Genomic DNA, 6,000 nt, shown 5'->3' on the forward strand with positions numbered 1-6,000 from the left:
ATGGCTGTCAAAATTCCTTCGAATTTATAAAAAAGTCCAGAAAAATTAAAAATTTTCACAATTTTTGTTCAAGACCAGGAAAACGCTGATTAGGAAACCTAATTTCTCACCCCCAACCTAAAATCTACATTGTCCTCAATGTAAAAGAAATAAGCATGCAATACACATGGGACAACGAAAATATAAGAGGAGTGATGGAAAGATAGTACCTGGATGAAAGACTCAAGAGGCTTTCCAAAGATATCTACGTAAGAGCGGGTCAGCACAAGAGAGAAACCCACAGAAGTAAAATAAAATAACAAAAATAAAATCCTACCTATACCACTTCCGTAGATGCTCTCGATTGCATTTAGCGTATGCAACAAGCTTTTAAACCCCTAGGTTGCCCCTAGCGGACGAGTTGTAGTCTCGTGAGGGTTTGCAGTAATGTTACCCACAAACATTGAACTGACTAATGATAAAAACGAAATGAAATGAAGAGCTGGGTTGCCTCCCAGGAGCGTTAAGTTTACCGTCTTCAGCCAGACAAAAAAAGTAACTACCCTAGTCCTATGAAAGCGATAAACCTACCTATACCTCCATCAGACTAGGAGATCAATCCTGGTAAACAGGAGCAATCAGGGTCATGGACATGTCCTCTGAATCAAATTTCTCGACAAATGGTTTCAATCGATGTCCATTGACTTTAAACTCCTTGCCATTGTCGGGATCTCTTATCTCAACGGCCCCATGAGGAAAAACAGTAACAACAATGTAAGGGCCGGTCCAACGAGATCGAAGCTTACCCGGAAAGAGATGTAATCGAGAATTGTACAAAAAGACCTTCTAACAAGGCGTGAATGATTTTCGTAAAATGTGTTGGTCATGAAATGCTTTCATCTTGTCCTTGTAAATTCTCGAATTATCGTACGCCTCATTCCGGATTTCCTCAAGTTCATTCAGTTGAAGTTTGCGTAGCGAGCCAGTGTTGTCCAGATTGAAATTAAAATTTTTGATCGCCCAGTAAGCTCTGTATTCCAGCTCCACAGGCAAGTGGCAAGCTTTCCCATAGACAAGTCTAAAGGGAGACATTCCAATAGGGGTTTTAAAGGCAATACGGTATGCCCATAAGGCATCGGTCAATCGAATTGACCAATCCTTACGATCAGGGTTAACTGTTTTCTCCAAAATGTGTTTAATTTTTCTATTAGAAATCTCAGCTTGCCCACTTGTCTGTGGGTGGTACGGGGTGCTCACCTTATGAGAGATACCGTATTTCTTCATTAAGCTCTCAAATGGTTTATTACAAAAGTATGAGCCCCCATCACTAATGATGGCTCGAGGCATTCCGAATCGAGAAAGGATGTTTTCTTTTAGGAATTTAATGACCGTGCGATGGTCATTAGTTCGACACGGAATCGCTTCGACCCATTTAGTGACATAATCCACGGCGAGCAAAATATACAGATTTCCAAACGATTGGGGGAATGGTCCCATGAAATCGATGCCCCAGCAATCAAATGCTTCAATGATAAGGATGAGATTCAAAGGCATCATATTTCGACGGGACAATGCTCCCAATTTCTGACAACGCTCACAAGCTTTGCAAAACTCATAAGTGTCCCTAAACATAGTGGGCCAGTAAAAGCCACACTGCAGAATCTTGGCCGTGGTCTTTTTAGCAGAAAAGTGACCACCACAGGCCTGTGAGTGACAGAAGGAGATGACGCTCTGATGCTCATCGTCTGGTACACATCTCCTTAGGATTTGGTCTGGGCAATATTTAAATAAATAAGGATCATCCCAGAAAAAGTTGCGCACCTCGGTGAAGAATTTCTTCTTATCTTGCGCAGTCCACTGTGTCGGTATGGAACCTGTGGTAAGATAATTAGCAATATCAGCGAACCAAGGAGAATGGGAGACTCTAAACAGTTGTTCATCAGGGAACATATCATTGATATGGGTCGCCTCAAGGGAATCAGAGGTATTAAGGCGAGAAAGGTGATCGGCCACTACGTTCTCTACTCCCTTTTTATCTTTAATTTCCAAATCAAATTCTTGGAATAAAAGGATCCATCGTATCAGGCGGGGCTTAGAATCATTCTTAGAAAGAAGATACTTGAGTGCTGCATGATCTGTGTAGATAATGATCTTGGATCCGATCGGTAGGACCTAAATTTGTCCAAGGCGAACACTACGGATAAGAGTTCCTTTTCCGTAGTCGAGTAGTTCACTTGGGCAAGATTTAGAGTTCTACTCGCGTAATGAATGACGTAAGGTCTCTTATCTTTTCTCTGGCCTAGGACCGCTCCGAGAGCATAATCAGAAGCGTCGCACATAAGCTCAAAAGGAAGGCTCCAGTCGGGTGGCTGCATGATAGGTGCATTGGTTAACGTGCCTTTAATCTTGGTGAAAGCTTCCTGGCATTGCTCAGTCCACTCGAGCATCCTTTTGAAGAAGATTACATAAAGGACGAGAGAGGAGACTAAAGTCCTTTATGAATCGCCTGTAAAATCCTGCGTGTCTTAAGAAGGATCGCACGTCTCTGATGTTCTTGGGTGGAGGTAGGTTAGAGATAAGATCGATTTTTGCCTTATCTACCTCGATTCCCTTGGACGAGATGATATGCCCAAGGACAATTCCCTTCTGAACCATGAAATGACACTTCTCCCAATTAAGTACCAAGTTCTTTTCTTCACATCTTTTCAGCACACATTTAAGACTTTCCAAGCACTTACTGAAGGATGGACCATAAACAGAGAAATCGTCCATGAAGACCTCTAGATATTGCCCCACCATGTCAGAAAAGATACTAAGCATACATCGCTGAAAGGTGGCAGGGGCATTACATAGTCCGAATGGCATCCTTCGGTAGGTAAAGGTGCCGTAGGGACATGTAAATGTAGTCTTTTCCTGGTCTTCAGGGGCTATCTCTATCTGGTTGTAACCCGAATACCCGTCAAGGAAACTGTAATAGGAATGACCAGCTAACCTTTCCAGGATCTGATCAATGAATGGTAAAGGAAAGTGGTCTTTCCTCGTGACGGTATTCAACTTCCTGTAGTCAATGCACATTCTCCAACCAGTAGTGACTCTAGTTGGCACGAGTTCATTTTTAGCATTAGCTACGATGGTGATTCCGGACTTCTTAAGGACCACTTGAGTTGGACTCACCCATTGACTATCAGATATAGAGTATATGATGCCCACATCCAATAGTTTAAGAACCTCGGCCTTAACCACTTCCTTCATGTTTGGATTTAGTCTACATTGTGGTTGCCGAGTGGTTTTTGCATTATCCTCAAGATATATGTGGTGAGTACAAATCGAGGGATCGATTCCCTTGAGGTCCGCTATCGTCCATCCCAGGGCTCCTTTATGCTCAATGAGAGTAGATATGAGCATACTCTCCTGTTCTTTCTCTAGGTGGGCAGAGATCACCACCGGGTATGTCTCATCTTGACCTAAATAAGCATATTTCAAATCAGAGGGCAAAGGTTTTAGATCAAGCTTCGGCGGCTTGAGATTAGACGGTAGAGGCACTACATCGGTTTGTGGCAATTCTTCAAATTGTGGCCTCCACCGGTTAACTTCAAGTACCGGTGCAGTATCAAGCAAGGCGCACGTCTCCCTAATCATGTCATCATCAAAATCATGGGCGTGGGCCAGGCACGTCTCTAGAGAGTCAGAGGATAAGGTTAGAAGTGTTGTATCTTCCACGAAAGAGTCAATCATGTTAATGTCGTGGAAATCGTCATCATCCTCTGAGTTGCTGCCGTTATTGAAAAATATGTTTGACTCCAATGTCAAATTTTCAAAAGACATAGTCATGACACCATTCCTGCAATTGATAATTGCATTTGACGTGGTAAGGAATGGGTGACCAAGAATGACGGGAATCTGAGTGCTCATGTTATTGATGGGTTCGGTGTCCAGGATGATAAAATCTATAGCGTAGTAAAATCTATCGACCTGGACTAACACATCCTCAATTATCCCTCTTGGTACACGAACAGAGCGATCAGCAAGTTGTAGTGTGGTCAGGGTGGGTTTTATCTCACCCAAATCTAACTGTTTGTATACCGAGTAGGGAATCAGATTTACGCTCGCTCCTAAGTCAAGAAGTACGTGATCAATTTGATGGTTCCCGATTACACATGATATGGTTGGGCTACCGAGATCCTTGAATTTCTACGGCACGTCTTGCTTCAGGATGGCACTCACTTTCTCAGTCAAGAAGATTTTCTTTTGAATAATTTTTCGTCTTTTGGTCGTGCATAAGTCTTTCAGAAATTTGGCATATGAAAGAATCTGTTTCACGACATCAAGTAGAGGAATATTGACTTTCACTTGTTTCAACACCTCTAGAATATCTTGAGAGTTAGAGAGAGGTTTTGGTGAAACCAACCGTTGGGGGAACGGAGCAACTGGCTTCTCTAGAAGTTCCGGTTCTAATTTTTGTGGAGCATCACTGAATCCATCATTGTTGTCCTCTTCTGGTTCTTGAGGCTTTTCGGACCTAACCGGAAGAGTTTTATCAATGATCTTTCCACTCCTAAGAGTGGTGATGGATTTAGCGTGCCCCATCTGATTTGAAGAGCTGGGATCATTAATCTCGTACTGCGGTTTAGGATTGGGGAGAGGTTGTGCAGGAAGCATCCCCTTTTCTATAACCGTCATACGAGAATCTATCTTTTGCATAAAATCTGTAATTCCCCGCATTGCCTGAGCCAGCTCTTGTATGGAATTTTCAACCGGTTCCTCTTGAGGTTTCACTTGATTTGGATTTTGATTGAAGAAACCTTGAGGAGTAGCCATTTGTCCATTCCTCCAACTAAAGTTTGGATGATTTTTCCAACCAGGATTGTACGTATTGGAGTTAGGTCCAGTAAAAGGTCTTTGATAGTTGTTTACGGCATTAGCTTGTTCATTCAACACTCCTCGAAAGGCGGGTATTGTAGGACAATTTTCAATTGTATGAATGTTGCAATCACAGATGCCACAAACAATTTCATTAACCTTATCCTTCTTTCCTTCCATAGCCTCAACTTTCCTTATGAGAGTAGTCACTTTACACTTGAGATCATCCTCTTCTTTCAAGAGATATAATCCACCTTTTTTCTTTAATTGAGTCGGCCTAGACGTGGTGTTCGACTTTGGGTAATAGTCCCATGATTGTGTTTTTTCAGCAAGACTATTGAGGTAATCTCATACCTCATCAACATCTTTATTAATGAACTCTCTATTACACATGTCTCGACCATTTGGCGCCTGGAAGATGTTAGTCCATCATAGAAAAAATTTGTAATGCGCCACGTTTCAAATCCGTGTTGTGGGCATGAACTGACCAAATCTTTGAACATTTCCCAACATTGGAGAATGTTTCATCTTCCTTTTGGGCAAAGTTCATAATCGCTTTTCTGAGGGTAATCGTTTTATGATGTGGGAAGAATTTTTTTATGAATTCCATCTGCATATCGTTCCATGTACCAATGGATCTAGGACGCAGTGAATGTAACCACGTCTTAGCTTTCTCTTTTAAGGAAAAAGGAAAGAGTTTTAGCCTAATTATATCCTCAGATACATTAGGAAAACATAATGTAGCTATAATCTCATCGAACTCTTTCAAATGTAAATATGGACTCTCTGATTCAAGTCCATGGAATTTGGGAAGGAGTTGGATAACTCCTGGCTTGATGTCCATTTGTCCTGTGTTTTCAGAAAAAATCATGCATGAAGGCGTACTTACTCCCGCCGGTTGTAGATAATCTCATAAAGTACAAGGCGGGGGTGCCTGATGCATCTCATTCTCATCTTGGGTATCCTCCACCCTGGGTGGAAGTAAAGGAGGTTGGTCTTCAGCCATAACTTCAGTTAACTCAGGGGATTTCAAGCGGCGTCTAGTCCTGCGATGGATAGTCAACCCCTCAACCAATCCTCCTTCAGTCAAGAGACGTCGAGTGTTGTCACGGGCCCACTTGGGCATGAAACACTCACAGCCCTTAATTAAATTCAAAACCT

The 6,000-nt window shown here is 42.2% G+C and overlaps 1 non-coding gene across 1 annotated transcript; it reads left to right on the top strand.

The window, feature by feature from the left end:
* Positions 1-5,301: 5,301 nt before the first annotated feature.
* On the top strand, positions 5,302-5,407 carry LOC131217811 (small nucleolar RNA R71). The gene has a single exon (XR_009157401.1). It is a non-coding gene; the product is annotated as a small nucleolar RNA R71 (small nucleolar RNA).
* Positions 5,408-6,000: the final 593 nt, after the last annotated feature.

This window comes from Magnolia sinica, chromosome 10 (genome assembly GCF_029962835.1).
Source record: "Magnolia sinica isolate HGM2019 chromosome 10, MsV1, whole genome shotgun sequence".
Lineage (NCBI taxonomy): Eukaryota > Viridiplantae > Streptophyta > Magnoliopsida > Magnoliales > Magnoliaceae > Magnolia > Magnolia sinica.